The 16133-nt window shown below is 50.4% G+C and overlaps 1 non-coding gene across 1 annotated transcript; it reads right to left on the bottom strand.

Annotated features, from left to right (window-relative positions):
* Nucleotides 1-3298: 3298 nt before the first annotated feature.
* Nucleotides 3299-3371, bottom strand: trnaf-gaa (transfer RNA phenylalanine (anticodon GAA)). The gene has a single exon. It is a non-coding gene; the product is annotated as a tRNA-Phe (tRNA).
* Between the last annotated feature and the right edge of the window lie 12762 nt (nucleotides 3372-16133).

The raw sequence follows: 16133 nt of genomic DNA on the forward strand, positions 1-16133 counted from the left end.
CAGTTTCGGTTCTCTGCGGGGGAGGTGCGGGTTCTTTGTTCTCACCTCTCTCCCTTTGTCTTGAGACCGGTTTCTGCCCGCCGGCTTCCACCACCTGCGCAAATGAAGGTTTGCTTACCTTGCATTGGTGAAGGAGGTGCCCCTCTTTGTTACAGTTGTGACATCTGACGATGTCACACGTGTTCTCCTTGTGGCATCCTGGGGTAGTAAAGGTACCCCCTTTCGGCTCCGATGTTGAAGCGGGCCGGGGGGTGCTGGAAACCGTCGACGACCTCTGGGTCCTCTTTCAGGAGGACTCGGTACTGGCGTTTGCCATACCAGACGCCGCAACTGTCCCTGATCTCCGTCGGTTTGCCCACCACAGTTACATACCTCCCTAGGTACGCTGTTACCAGTTCCATTGGTTCATAGGGGTTGTATGTGAGGACTGTGATGGTCCTCTGGTTTGTCTTCCTCATAGGCTCCGGCCTGAAATCAGAGAAACCGGGGTGCTTACCTTTTTCTCTGATCATTTTCGTTGCCTTTTCATATGAGGCGTCCGTGGCCATGTAGGTCTCCATGTATCTCTCTGCCTTGTTGTCTTGCAGGCAGTAGAGATCTCCGGCCACCAACTGCAGGATCCCTCTCAGGAAGGTAATGAAAAAGGATTTCGCAGTTGGCATCGTCTCTGTTTTCTTGGTCCAGTGGAACCGGATCAGTGTCTTCTTGTCTGCCATCTGGAAAGGAGAAAAAAGAAAAAAGGAGAGAAAGAGAGAGAGCAAGGTCCTGTGGAGAGGAGGGTTTAGCTGCTAAAGGAGCAGCGAGGGAGCCCTGGCCTTTGTCCTTGTGGGCAAAGCCCAGCTAGGTGCAGGCGCAGGAGGAGAGAGAGAGAGGGAGCGGATAATGCTTCCGAGTCTCCAGGAAGAAACTAAGAACTGCGGGCAGGCCACGAGTACCTACTCCCCGCCAAGAGGCCAAGGAGGCAGAGAGAGAGAGAAGAAGCGGATAGCGCTTCCGAGTCTCGAGGAAGAAAGCAAGCACTGCGGGCAGGCCACGAGTACCTACTCCCAGCCAAGAGGCCAAGGAGGCGGAGCAAGAGAAAGGGGGAGGGGAGAGGAGAGAGCAGAGAGAGAGAACGTTGCTGCCGGATCCCACCCAGCTCAGCTGCTGCTTGGCCTTAACCCCCTAGGCTCAACCTAGGGCGATACCAGCTCAAGCACTCTTCAGGATCTTCGATCGCCTTCTAGAACTTTGGAAAGACAGGAACTGCGGGCATGCCACTTGAACTTGATCTTAGCCAAAAGGCCGATAAAATTGGATTCCAGCTCACTGGCCCTGCAAAACTTAGTTCAAGACTTTAAACTCTCAGACACATATAGATGTATATATCCCACAACAGCAGGATATACATGGTCAGGGAGGAATAGCAGCTCCAGAACTGACTATTGCTTTGCCTCAGAGAGAGTGAAAGTTGTTGGGGTCACTCTTCAGCCTGTCTTCTTCTCAGATCATCAAGCTTTAGGGTGTAGAGTGGAACTCCAGGGCGGGACTTTCTTTGGCCCAGGCCTCTGGAAACTCAACACAAAGCTGCTAGAGAATGACGGGGTAGTATCCTGCTACAAGGAGAAACTATCACAGTGGCTGTCCTTGCAGTGTCTGTATGGGTCAGTAGGAGGATGGTGGGAGGAGGTGAAGGTGAGGACGAGGGTCTTTTTCATGGCTGAGGGAAGGAAGGCTGCCAGACGGAGAGGAGTGTTAGCCAGGAAACAGAGGCAGCTGCAGCGTCTCTACACGATGCTGCACAGTGGCTTCGATGTGCTCGAGGATATCACCCTTTTAAAAAAGGATGTCTGGAGCATAGCGGAAGAAAGTAGTCGAGGAGTGCTGTTAAGAAGCTGAGTGCAGTTCTTGGAAGAAAATGAGAAGTGTACTCGCTTCTTTTTCAGGAAAGTGGTAGGCTCCAAGTCTGTCATGGAAAGTGTAGTTGATGAGGAGGGAAGAGAGAGTACAGAGCTGAGTGCTATCCTCTCCTGCATTGAGGCCTTCTTGTCACGGACGTCCAAGGGGCCTAACCGTAGGTAGCAGGAGGGCGGAAAAAGACCCATATGCGTAGCGGCGAGACGGGAAAAAGGCCCAGGCTCATTAGTGCAAATAGTTCAGGAATGCCGTATAGAAACCTGTGCCCTCAGGGAGCGGATGTGGGGCGCCCTGGTGCTAGGCGGGTCTCAGGACATCCAAACGTCAGTGCTGAGCGAGGACAGAGTGCAAGACCCGGAAATATTTAGCCAAAGGGAAAGAGAGGGACAGGAAAGACAGCAGACCAGAAACAAGGGACAGGACAGAGAAGGACCGCCCTCTGGCTGCATAGGGCGTGACACTTCTACACAAGACTGTACAGCTCTACAGAGGTAAAGGATGAAGAAATTCATTTTTTTACCTCAAAGCTAGAAAACATTTTGACTGAAGAAGATAGGGAAGTACTTGAGGAGGATTTGACAGTAGAAGAGCTGAGAGGCTATTTAGAGCTTACAGAAGGGGAAAACTCCGGGTACTGACAGGCTCCCTAGAGGGGCGTCTGCTTTTACTACTTGCATGAATGAAGGCAAAAAAAAGCCAATCGATGTGAACGAACGGCGCTTTACAGAGGAGTACTGCCTGACTGGATCGTTGATGAACGACAGAGGCCACTCCGACCTCTTCTCGGTTTTCTTCAGTGACTTACTAAGGATCTTCTTCACATTCACCCATGCAGGGGAAGCCAGTTACACCAAAGCAAACGAAGGAAAGTGCATTTCAAGCAGAGACCAGGAGGGACTTGTTTACACTGAGAGTGGTCGGAGAATGGAACAATGCGCCCAGCACTGTTGCTGGAGCCGATTCTTGATGAGATCTTGGGCTCACTAAGAGGCCCCCGCTGGATGCTAATCTTTCTGTTGTTCTTGCAGGTCCTGCGCTGCTTTTGAGCCGACAGAGCTCGTCCTGGTCTGTCGGCACAGCCCAATTGCAAATGATCGGCTCCGCGTACAGAAGGAACGTGCGTTTGGTACAAGAGTGCATGAAGGCACCGGAAACACATTGGGAACAAATGACCGGTCGCTCAAGACCTCTGTGAAGTACAGGAGCGTGCAAAACAAGGCTGTTTCCACCCGGTCTCGAACCGGGGACCTTGCGCATGTTAGGCGAACGTGATAGCCGCTACACTACGGAAACCTGCAGGGACCGCTGCTGGTGTCTCGCTTGCGTTTCGGGCTGAGAAAGGGACGCGTCACTTTAGGAAGGGGGTGCTGGAGAGAGGAACAAAGGGCGTGATGAAACAAAATGCCGAAACCCGGGATCGAACCAGGGACCTTTAGATCTTCAGTCTAACGCTCTCCCAACTGAGCTATTTCGGCGGTGCGCAGAGCCCACAGCCACCTGCTCCAGCCTTCCTGTGTTGCGGCATGAGCGCACCAAGAGGAGCGGGAGAGTGTTGCAGGAACGTCACTCAGAAGGAAAGCCACCCAGGTGCGCCCTCTGAGCTCTGTCCAGCGCATCTTCCTCGCATGGACTCCTGCCTGTGACGGGTAGGAAACAATTAGCAAGAAAGGAACGACACCCCATGGGTGTCTCATGACCACACCTTAGGTTGTGACACGTGCAGGTGTGAGGGGTTGCCGGGCTACTTTGGAGCAGAGCTCGGGAGGAGGGGGGGCGGGAAAGCAGACAAAGAGGTGACACCTCAAGGTCTGCACGATCACAGCTCTCCGCCGCCCCAGGCGTCCGCTCGATAAGCTACTGGACACACCCGCCCCTCCTCACACAGACCGTGGAAAAGCCCCCGAGTGGGAGGGCTCTCTCTTCCTCCCAGGAGCTCTTGGACACGACGCACAGACATAGCGCGGGGAGCTGCCGCCTGCAAACACGGCTCCAGGCAGGACTCCACTCCGCAGGAGCCGCAGAGCAGGGGAGATGGGGGCAGCTTAGCTCCTGTGCAGAGACCTGAGCTGTTGTTGCTGCGGACGCTGTCTTTTCTGCACTCGGGGTAGGAGTGAATGTTGAGTTGCCCTTAGAAATGAAGCAGAGCACTTCAACGGCACGGGTGTGTGTGTGTGCGCCCTGGTGATTCTGGGAGACAGATCGAACCTGGGCTAAAAGAGAGGGGGCTTAGCCCTCTTCCATTTGCTAGTTCAAAGTTGTACAACCCATTTGTATCTGCTAGGCGGCGCAGTCGTCGTCCACAAAGAAGACTTTGAAAAGCGTCAAAGGCAAGTCATTCCGAGTTGGTCGTTTGTGTTTTCCGTTCAGACGCGAAATGCTGAAATGATCTCTCGGCTCCTCGGTTGTCATTTCTGCTCCGTAAAGGAATCACAGCACACGTCGTCTTCCAGCACGGTGGGTCGGGACACGATACCGGGGGTTGGAGAGAGCGATGTCTTCCTCGTTAGTATAGGACCTGTCACGCGGACCTGTCACCTGTCCCCACCTGTCACGCGGAAGACCGGGGTACATCAGGACGCGCATTGAAGTGAAAGCAGGATGCGCTGTGACATGCACTGTGCAGATCCCGCCACACTAAGAGGTGAGTGGGTCTGTTCGATCACAGTGCTAGGCGAATCCCCAATCCCCTTTTGTGCGTGGCGACAAAAGAAGTCTGTTTCCGCCCGATTTCGAACCAGGGACCTTTCGCGTGTGAGGCGAACGTGATAACCACTACACTACGGAAACGGTGGTAAGAAGTGCCCAGCGGCCCAGCACTGAGCTTTGTCAATGCGATTCAGCTGATTCCAGTGCCTTTATTGGAGTGCGCTGATGGACCGTGCTCTCTCTCCAGAGACCAGCACGCCTGTCATGGACGGAGCAGGAAAGGAGGCGCCACATTCTACAGCCCTCTCCACGCAATCGACGAAATCGGGCTACTGAAGTGGAGAAAATCGCCTCTCCAGAAAGTGCAAATATCATCTTGTATAAAACTTATTGCCGAAGGTCAGCCCTGTCTACCAGAGTAACCCTCCCACCTCCTGCAGCGATGATCAGCTCGTCTCACACGCGAGAAGTTTCGGCTGGAAACAAGCGCCCCCTCTTCTCGCACGTTTTGCACGTTCGAGTAGTTTTAATGCGGCTCCTTCGTACACGGTGCTGATCTTTTGGAAAGCAGGATTCAAAACTGACACGTTCCCATACCGGGAGTTGAACCCAGGCCACCTGGGTGAAAACCAGGAATCCTAACCGATCGACCATAAGGGAGCGCACAACCCCGCTGTTCCGGGCATCATGCAAGCAAACTACATAAATATGAGAAAACACGCAAGAGGTGTCACTCAGAGTGTCGAAGGGTCGATGTATACTGGGGCTCAGTTGAAATGCAACGTCAGGACTTTTCCGAATTATGTCACACGAGGAGAGCACAGCCTTTTCCGCCCTGCCACGTGTGTCTCGGTATCTCGCCGTGATCGTATAGTGCTCAGTACTTTGCGTTGTGGCCGCAACAACCCCGGTTCGAGTCGGTAGAATAGGGGCGTTTGCTTTTACTACATGCACAAATGAAGGCAAAAAAAAGCCAATCGATGTGAACGAACGGCGCTTTACAGAGGAGTACTGCCTGACTGGATCGTTGATGAACGACGGAGGCCACTCGACCTCTTCTCGGTTTTCTTCAATGACTTACTAAGGATCTTCTTCACATTCGCCCATGCAGGGGAAGCCAGTTACACCAAAGCAAATGCAGGAAAGTGCAATTCAAGCAGAGACCAGGAGGGACTTGTTTACACCGAGAGTTGTCGGAGAATGGAACAATGCGCCCAGCCCTGTTGCTGGAGCCGATTCTTGATGAGATCTTGGGCTCACTAAGAAGCCCCCGCTGGATGCTAATCTTTCTGTTGTTCTTGCAGGTCCTGCGCTGTTTTTGAGCCGACAGAGCTCGTCCTGGTCTGTCGGCACAGCCCAATTGCAAATGATCGGCTCCGCGTACAGAAGGAACGTGCGTTTGGTACAAGAGTGCATGAAGGCACCGGAAATACATTGGGAACAAATGACCGGTCACTCAAGACCTCTGTGAAGTACAGGAGCGTGCAAAAAGAGGCTGTTCCCGTCCGGTTTCGAACCGGGGATTTTTCCGCATGTGAGGCAAACGTGATAACCGCTGCACTATGGAAACAGTGAGAAAAGGGACGCCCCGGCAGTGAGTATTCAACCTTATTGCATTACTGCTCCCAACCAGTTGATATCAATTTAATTCCTAAGGGTTATGTACTTGTTTTGAGTATCTCATGTAGAAGTTGTAAACAAGTTCAATTACGAAATGGTCTAAATGAATGATATACCGAACTTATGTCCTCTTGATATGTGTAACTCTTTGTAACTGAATGAATTTATATCTTTTGTATTCTGATAACCCATACGATAAGATCTGTTAGGTTTGCATGCATATTCTATATATTAACAAATGTATCCTCGTGTATTTGTACCTGTGTGTGCGTTGTTTGAGTTATGTCGCATGGTTGGATTCTAAGACCATTAAAAGAATCAATTTTGTGATTTACTGCCACAAAAATAATTGTCCCAGTAAATGCCCAAACCCCTACAGAACTGGTGCCTCGTGAGAGAACACTACAACAGTGTGTGATATCCTGTCCCAGCCTGTGGAGCAGACAGCGAGCCTGTCTCTTAATAATAATACAGTGTGTGATTCCCTGCCCCAGCCAGAGGAACAGACAGTGAGCCTGTCTCTCAATAATAATACAGTGTGTGATCTCCTGTCCCAGCCTGGGAAACAGTGAGTCAGCCTCTCAATAATTATAATACAGTGTGATCTACTGTCCCAGCCTGAGGAACACACAGTGAGCCTGTATCTAAATAATAATAATACAGTGCGTGATCTCCTGTACTAGCCTGAGGAATAGACAGCGAGCCTGTCTCTCAATAATGATAACCTAGTGTGGAATGTCCTGTCCCAGTCTGAAGGACAAACAGTGAGCATGTCCCTCAGTAATAATAGAACAGTGTGTGATCTCCAGTCCCAGCAGGAGGAACAGACAGTGAGTCTGTATCTCAATAATAATAATACAGTGTGTGATCTCCTGTCCAAGCCTGGCAAACACTGAGGCTGTCTCTCAATACTAATAATACAGTGTGTGATATCCTGCCCCAGCCTGAGGAACAGACAGTGAGTCTGTCTCTCAATAATAATAATACAGTGTGTGATTTCCTGTCCCAGCCTGGGGAACAGTGAACCAGATACTCAATAATAATAATACAGTGTTATCTCCTGTCTCAGCCTGAGGAACAGACAGTGAGCCTGTCTCTCAATAATAATAATACAGAGTATGACCTCCTGTCCCAGCCTGGGGAACAGTGAGCTTGTCTCTCAATAATAATAATACAGTGTGTCATTTCCTGTCCCAGCCTGAGGAACAGTGAGCTTGTCTCTCAATAATAATAATAATACAGTTTGAACTCCTGTCCCAGCCTGAGGAACAGTGAGCCTGTCTCTCAATAATAAAAATACAATGTGTGATCTCCTGTCCCAGCCTGGGGAACACTGAGGCTTTCTCTCAATACTAATAATACAGTGTGTGATATCCTACCCTAGCCTGAGGAACAGACAGTGAGCCTGTCTCTCAATAATAATAATAGAGTGTGTGATTTCCTGTCCCAGCCTGAGGAAAAGACTGTGAGCCTCTCTCAATAATAATAATCCAGTGTGTGATCTCCTGTTCAAGCCCAAGCGAAGACAGAGTGAGCCTATCTGTCAATAATAGTAATTCAGTGTGTGATCTCCTGTCCCAGCCTGAGAAACAAACAATGAGCCTGTCTCTCAATAATAATAATACAGCGTGTGATCTCCTGTCCCAGCCTGAGGAACAGACAGTGAGCCTGCCTCTCAATAACAAGCCAATGTGTGATCTCCTGTCCCAGCCTGAGGAACAGAGAGTGAGCCTGTCTCTCAATAATAATACAGTGTGTGATCCTCTGTCCCAGCCTGAGGAACAGACAGTGAGCCTGTCTCTCAATAATAATAATACAATGTGTGATCTCCTGTCCCATTCTGAGGAACAGACAGTCAGCCTATCTGTCAATAATAATAATACAATATGTGATGTCCTGTCTCAGCCTGTGGAACAGAGAGTAAGCCTGTCTCTCAATAATAATAATACAGTGTGTGATCTCCTGTCCCAGCCTGGGGAACAGTGAGCCAGACTCTCAGTAATAATAATACAGTGTGATCTACTGTCCAGGCATGAGGAACAGTGAGCCTGTCTCTCAATAATAATAATACAGTATGTGACCAACTGTCCCAGACTGAGGAAATGACAGTGAGTCTGTCTCTCAATAATAATAATACAGTGTGAATTCCTGTCTCAGCTTGTGGAACATACAGTGAGCCTGTCTCTCTATAATAATAATATAATGTATGACCTCCTGTCCCAGCCTGGGGAATATACAGTGAGCCTGTCTCACTATAATAATAATACAGTGTCTGATCTCCTGTCCCAGCCTGAGGAACAATAAGCCTGTCAATCAATAATAATACAGTATGTGATGTCCTGTCTCCACCTGAGGAACAGAGAGTAAGCCTGTCTCTCAATAATAATAATTCAGTGTGGGATCTCCTGTCCCAGTCTGATGAACAGACAGTGAGCCTCTCTCTCAATAATTATAATACAGTGTGTGATCTCCTGTCCCAGCCTGAGGAACAAACAGTGAGCCTGTCTCAAAATAATAATAATACAGTGTGGGATCTCCTGTCCCAGCCTGGGGAACAGTGTGCCAGACTCTCAATAATATTAATAATAATAATACAATGTGATCTACTGTCCCAGATTGAGGAACAGACAGTGAGCTTCTCTCAATAATAATACAGTGTGTGACCATCTGTCCCAGACCGAGGAAAAGACAGTGAGTCTGTCTCTAAATAATTATAATAATACAGTGTGGGATCTCCTGTCCCAGCCTGGGGAACAGACAGTGAGCCTGTCTCTCAATAATAATAATACAGTGTGTGATCTCCTGTCCCAGACTGAGGAACAGACAGTGAGACTGTCTCTCAATAATTATAATAATACTGTGTGAGCTCCTGACCCAGCCTGGGGAACATACAGTGAGCCTGTCTCTCAATAATAATAATACAGTGTGTGATCCTCTGTCCCAGCCTGAGGAACAGACAGTGAGCTTGTCTCTCAATAATAATAATACAGTGTGTGATCTCCTGTCCCAGCCTGAGGAACAGTGAGCCTGTCAATCAATAATAATACAGTATGTGATGTCCTGTCTCAGCTTGAGGAACAGAGAGTAAGCCTGTCTCTCAATAATAATAATACAGTGTGATCTACTGTCCCAGCCTGAGGTACAGACAGTGAGTATGTCTCTCAATAATAATATAGTGTGTGACCACCTTCTGTGGTCTGTTTCAAATCCGCCCGCGATGAGACACCGAGGAGAAACGAAGAGCCCCAGTCGCGCTAGAAAATCACCCGGGAAAGAGACTTTCAATGTAGGAAAAAAAAGTCGTTAGTAACAGACATAATATGTTTGTTTTGTTTTTTTAATCGCTGCGATGTGTGACTAAGCTCATACGACTAAGAGTTGCCCCCTTTGTCTAGATCTGGTAACCTGCTCGTCGCTGGTGGGCCAGATCGTGTCCCCCGTCACTACACTGGGGCATTAAGACCCTCACAGACCGCAGGGTGAGTGCCCCCTGCTGGCCCCACTGAGAGGTCGAATCCCACCTCCTCCGCTCTCTGCGAAAAGCAGTATCTTCAGGCCCTGACATCCCACCCCTGCCACTCTGTGCGTAAATAAGTATCGTCAGGCCCTGACATCCCACCCCTGCCACTCCCTGCGTAAAGAAGTGTCGTATGGCCCTGACATCACACCCCCACCACTCTCTGCGGAAAGCACTGTCGTATAGCCCTGACACCCAACCCTCCACTCTCTGCATTAAGCACTGTCGTATAGCCCTGACACCCACCCCTCCACTCTTTGAATAAAGCAGTGTCGTCAGGCCCTGACATCCCACCCCCGCCACTGTCTACGTAAAGTAGTATCGTCAGGGCCTGACATCCCACTCCCGCCACTCTCTGTGTAAAGTAGTGTCATATGGCCCTGACACCAATCCCTCCACTCTCTGCATAAAGCACTGCCGTATAACCCTGACACCCTCCCCTCCACACTCTGCGTTAAGCTGTGTTGTCAGGCCCTGATATCCCACCCCCGCCACTCTCTGTGTAAAGCAGTGTCATATGGCCCTGACATCACACCCCCACCACTCTCTGTAGAGCACTGCTGTATGGCCCTGACATCACACCCCCACCACTCTCTGCGGAAAGCACTGTCATATAGCCCTGACACCCACCCCTCCATTTTTTGCATAAAGCAGTGTCGTCAAGCCCTGCCACTCTCTGCGTAAAGAAGTGTCGTATGGCCCTGACATCCCACCCCTGCCACTCCCTGCGTATAGAAGTGTCGTATGGCCCTGACATCACACCCTCACCACTCTCTGCCGAAAGCACTGTCATATAGCCCTGACATCCCACCCCTCCACTCTCTGCATAAAGCAGTGTCGTCAAGCCCTGACATCCCACCCCCGTCACTCTCTGTGTAAAGCAGTGTCATATGGCCCTGACATCCCACCCCCACCACTCTCTGTGTAAAGCACTGTCGTATGGCCCTGACATCACACCCCCACCACTCTCTGCGGAAAGCACTGTCGTATAGCCTTGACACCCACCTCTCCACTCTCTGTGTAAAGCAGTGTCATCTAGCCCTGACATCCCACCCCCTCCACTCTCTGAATAAAGAAGTGTCGTATGGCCCTGACACCCACCCCTCCACTCTCTGCGTAATGCGGTATCGTCAGGCCTTGACATCCAACCCCCGCCACTCTCTGCGTAAAGCAGACATGTTACAGACATTTACAACAAAGACATATTATAAAATATTGACAAATACTGTAGGCGGCTGGAGCATTATTGGGAGACAGACTCACTGTTCCTCAGGCTGTGACAGGAGATCACATACTGGGCTGCCAGATCAACTGAGTTCCCTCCTCCCTCTCCCAGTAGGATTGGGACCCGTTGTGATTCTGGCAGGTGTGGGAACTCTGGGATTAGATTCCTGAATTTCGGGAAGAATGTTTCTCTAATCCCAGAGTATCTGTCACAGTGCAGTAGGAAGTGCATCTCTGTCTCTATTTCTCCCCGCTGGCAGTGGGAGCATAGCCTGTCCTCTCTGGGCAGCCAGGTCTGCCTGTGTCGCCCAGTTTCTATGGCCAGGTTGTGGTCACTGAGCCTGTACTTCGTCAGGGTCTGTTTCTGTTTGTTATTTTTTATTTTGGTCAAATATTCAGCTAGTGTGTATTGTCTGTTTAAGGTTCTGTAGCATTCCAGTTTATGTTGTGTTTGTGTGTGTGTGTCCCAGTGTGTGAGATATTGCTGTTTGATCTGTGCTGTGATGTGCTTGAGTCTGGGTTGTGGTGCTCTAGCAGTGCTGTCCTGAGGCTGGTTAGTGTCGGTGTCACTCACTGCGAGTGTGATTTCAGCAGAGTCTCTGTACTCTTGGGACACTTGACTCACCTGTCTCTCTCTTTCTCTCCCTGTGCTGTCCCTCTCCTGCCCCCTCTCTCCCTCCTCGGACTCCAGCTGGAGGAGGTCCAATCACCACCTCCTGTGAGACAGAAGAAAAATAAGGTGGGTAATGCTCTGATCCTCTCTTTACTGCTGTCCAGTGTCCAGTCAGTGTCCAGTCAGTGTGTCTGTATGAACCCCTCTCTCTCTCAGTGCAGTGTTCATGTACGGGAGTGTCCAGTCCGACTCTTAACGTGACTCTCCTGTCTCTGCTTCAGAAGCGCTGGTGCGTCTTTTTAAACTCCCTGAGCTGCGTGTCAGTGGAGACAGAAGATCAGGACGAGCCGATGGAGGCGGCGGAGACCGTGGGTCAGGAGAGGAAGAGCGAGGGAGAGGAGGAGCAGGCTGCCGGGAAGGACAAGAAGAGGAAGAGGAGGTGCAGGTGAGCAGACAGGGGGGCGCCGCCCGGTCGTGTCTGTGATTCAAGGAGGAGTCTCCTCTTGCTGTTTGATGTCATGATGACGTCTGTGTCTGTGTCCCTCACACCTGCAATAACAATATTCTTTCCAGGTTCCTTTCCTGGTTCTGTGCCAGCTAAGATCTGGACTGGACTAGACTGGACTGGACTGGAGCTGAGGGACGCCAGACTGGACTGCACTGAAGCTGAGGGGCCCCAGACTGGACTGGACAGGAGCTGAGGGACACCAGACTGGACTGGACTGGAGCCTAGGGACACCAGACTGGACTGGACCGGAGCTGAGAGACACCAGACTGGACTGCACCGGAGCTGAGAAACACCAGACTGGACTGGACTGGAGCTGAGGGGCCCCAGACTGGACTGGACTGGAGCTGAGGGACCCCAGACTGTGCTGGACCGAAGCTGAGGGACCCCAGTCTGGACTGAAGCTGAGGGACCCCAGTCTGTGCTGGACCGAAGCTGAGGGACCCCAGTCTGGACTGCACTGGAGCTGAGGGACACCAGGTTGGACTGGAGCTGAGGGGCCCCAGACTGGACTGGACTGAAGCTGAGGGGCCCCATTCTGGACTGGACTGAAGCTGAGGGACCCCAGACCCCGGTCTGGACTGAAGCTTGTAATTTTTGTTCTTTTGTTAAGCATCAATAAAAAATTTAAAAAAAAATCTGTTTAGCTTTTGGTTTTTTCCCTCCCCCCCCCCCCCAAAGTTGCTGCTGGGAGAGGTGTGAGTGGGGCCAGCAGGGGGCGCTCTCACCCTGCGGTCTGTGTGGGTCCTGATGCCCCAGTATAGTGACGGGGGACACTGGACTGTAAACAGGCGCAGTCCTTCGGATGAGACGTCAAACCAAGGTCCTGACTCTCTGTGCTCGTTAACAATCCCGGGGTGTTTCTGGAGAAGAGTAGGGGTGTTACCCAGTGTCCTGTGGCCCAGTGTCCTGGCCTGATTCCCACCCTGGTCTTGACCCATCATGGCCTCCTTATCACCCCCCTCTCTGAACTGGCTCCATCCCTCTGCTCTCCTCCCCACTGAGAGCTGCTGTGTGCTGAGCGGACTGGAGCATCATCCAGGTAGGGGCTGCACACTGGGGGGGCTGGAGGGGATCCCCCTGACCTGGGAGGAGCTCTGAGTGGAGAGTCCAGACTTATTAATTATTATTATTATTCGTGCTGCACTGGTCTTCAGTCCTGGCAGTGAGAGGGGGACTCTGTGATCAGTACAGATACTTATGACTGTCTAATAATACACGATACAAATGGAAAACAGGGTAGCGCTGTAGTCCCTTCAAAACGTTTTGAACTGCCAGAAGAAGTTTTCACAACCCGGACTCGTGAAGGTACAGGTCTTCTACCTTTGTCCGGAGTAAGGTGAGAGGTCACCCCCTCGGGGCGCAGTATCCCCGATGCACCCCCCCACCACCACCCAAAACGACACACACTTCTGTGACGATTGGGAGACCCCGGTTCGACCAGCCCCTGCGGTGGAGGAAACGACCCGCTTGAGAGAATACGCAGACTCCACACAGAAGGGTCACCTCGGCATTTATTCCAACAGCAAAACAACACCAGAGAGAAACGGTCTCCGAAAGATAAGCGCACACCGGGAAAAACACGATGGGGTCATTACAAATGGGAATAGGAGTTCTTTTTTTTAATGTCGCGTTTCTACTTTATTAGAGAGAGGCACTGAACTTTGGGGAACGTGACATCCACCCAGTATTACTAGTAGGTTGATAAATATAAATGTTCTTTTTCCCCCCGTATGATACCTCGCGAAATATAACGATGGCCAACTCCTTAAGTTGAAATTTAAACCCTTCTCACGCTACAAGACAGTCCGTCAACATCGCCGCGGCCCGAAGCGCGACCTTCGGTATGACGTTGGCCGAAGGGGGTGGGGTAAGTACGTCACAGCCGGGGGAAGCCCCTATCACGTGAGAGGGGTGCGGCGGGCGACGAGCCCCAGGGGGCGAAGAGAAGTTGATTTGCGTGGGGTGTGGAAACACTACACGACCGGGCAAGCGAGCCGTTTTTTTTTTTGTTTTGTTTTTTCCAGAACATCAGAACAACCGCAGAGATGACCATCGATCCACCTCCAGACGTTTCCTTTTTTGTCCTCTTTGGCCCCCAAAATAAAAAAAAAACTGGGATCCATCGTGGCGTTGCCAAATTAAAACGTCAACCACTTTTCGGGCTTTCGTGCTGTCCATGATGAAACCGTCATGGTTGTGTAAGCATACGTTACGTCACAGACCGGCGGCGCTCGGACGTGAGGAGTGTCGTTACGTTTTTGAAACGGGCATGTCAGACAAGCTCTCTGACAAGATCTCCGAAAAACCCAAACCTGTAAGATTCAATTTCAATTCAGTTTTTTTATATAGCGCCTTTCACAACAAGAATGCCCCAAGGCCCCGAACAAAGGAGTTGTTCCCCACCCCCACCCCCTTCTGTGTACAGAAGAGCCTCCTGTCCTGACTCCAGTAGGAAATGTCACCTGGAGGCAACACACCGGCTTCTTTTAACAGATCACCTCGGGAATCGGGAACAACGGAGCTGTGTGCGGACGTCTGTACGGAGGGGTTCAGCGCGGGGGGGCTCCGGGCTCGGGTCTGGACCCGGGGGGGGGGACTGTCTGTGTGGAGTCTGCATGTTCTCCCTGTGTTCTTCGGGTCCAAAGACAGGCTTTTGGGCTAATTGGCTTCTGGGAAAACTGGCCCTGGTGTGTGTGTGTCCTGTGATGGAGTGGTGTCCTGTCCAGGGTGTGTGAGTGAGTGTGTGTTTGTCATGTGATGGACTGGTTCCTGTCCAGGTTGTGTGAGTGTGTGTGTCTGAGTGTCCTGTGAGGGACTGGTGTCCTATCCAGGTTGTGTGTGTGTGTCCTGTGAGGGACTGGTGTCCTGTCCAGGGTGTGTGAGTGTGTGTGTGTCCTGTGATGGACTGGTGTCCTATCTAGGGTGTGTGTATGTCCTGTGATGGACTGGTGTCCTGTCCAGGGTGTGTGAGTGAGTGTGTGTGTCTGTGTGTCCTGTGATGGACAGATGGTACCAAGCCTGGACACCCATGAGACACTGGCTTCCTCAGAAGACTCTCACGGAGGGCACACTGTCCCTAACCCGGGTCCAGAAGAAACTACCGTGATCTATAATTCCTGCGCCTCGGAAGGGTTTATGACGTCTATGTCCGGCGCCCGCGCCCGTGGCCTCGGCGCCATCTTTGCTGGTGAGTCAATTGTGACCGTTGCGGTACAACAAACCATCAATCAAGCTTTTCCCACCCCGTCCACTATTTCTGTCGCGGCCCACGTCCCTTACAATCGACAAACTATAAAAAAAACAGTAGCCCTTCGCAACATTACACGCCATTTTTTTATTTTAAACGTCCGCTAGATACGCAGGTGGCTCGATACCTGTCTTATCCTACCGGCAAGTGAATTTTATTTGGGGTCCCTCAGAATTGTGACAGAAATGTCAGTGAACCACAATAAAAAACGAAACTTTTTTTTAAAGGCGGTGAATGGATTTTTTGAGTAACCGTGTAGCGACTAACGTAAGGAAAAAAAAGTTGTCTTTCCCTACGAAGACGTTTTGGTACAGGACTTTCTTTAAATATCAGTTGTCCATAGCGTTTTACAAAAAGTTGATGATGATCTTGGAGATAATTGCAAAGGAAAATTGAGATAACTACCAAAACATTACGTGTGAAACGACAGGACAGAACTTTGAACCCACAAAGAAACAAAGGTATGAAATATTGCCTCGTCATGGGGGGTTGATAATTGTAGTAAGTGTTCCTAATTTTCGTAAAGAAATGTATATTATGGGAGTCACACGTGAGATTTAGTGTATATACGTTTCATATTGTGCATATATACGGGGTTAAAAAGTGGAATGAGTATGATTATAAACTCGTGTGTCCTATAATCAGATAATTTTTGAACAAGCTTTGATTAGACAGGTGAAAAACAACATCAGATCCTTTTTTTTAATATATTCTCACGTCTGAATATCAGCTTCTCCCCTCTGGCCAACATTTCAGGGCTCCCAGGTGTAGATCCCAAATTGAAACAAATATTAATTTGTTACCCAGTTAAACAGTTAATAGAAGTGAGTGACCAGGGTAAATAAAGGTGGGTCAGTGTAAA

The sequence above is a fragment of the Lepisosteus platostomus genome, chromosome 5 (assembly GCF_059453375.1).
Source record: "Lepisosteus platostomus isolate fLepPlt1 chromosome 5, fLepPlt1.hap1, whole genome shotgun sequence".
NCBI lineage: Eukaryota > Metazoa > Chordata > Actinopteri > Semionotiformes > Lepisosteidae > Lepisosteus > Lepisosteus platostomus.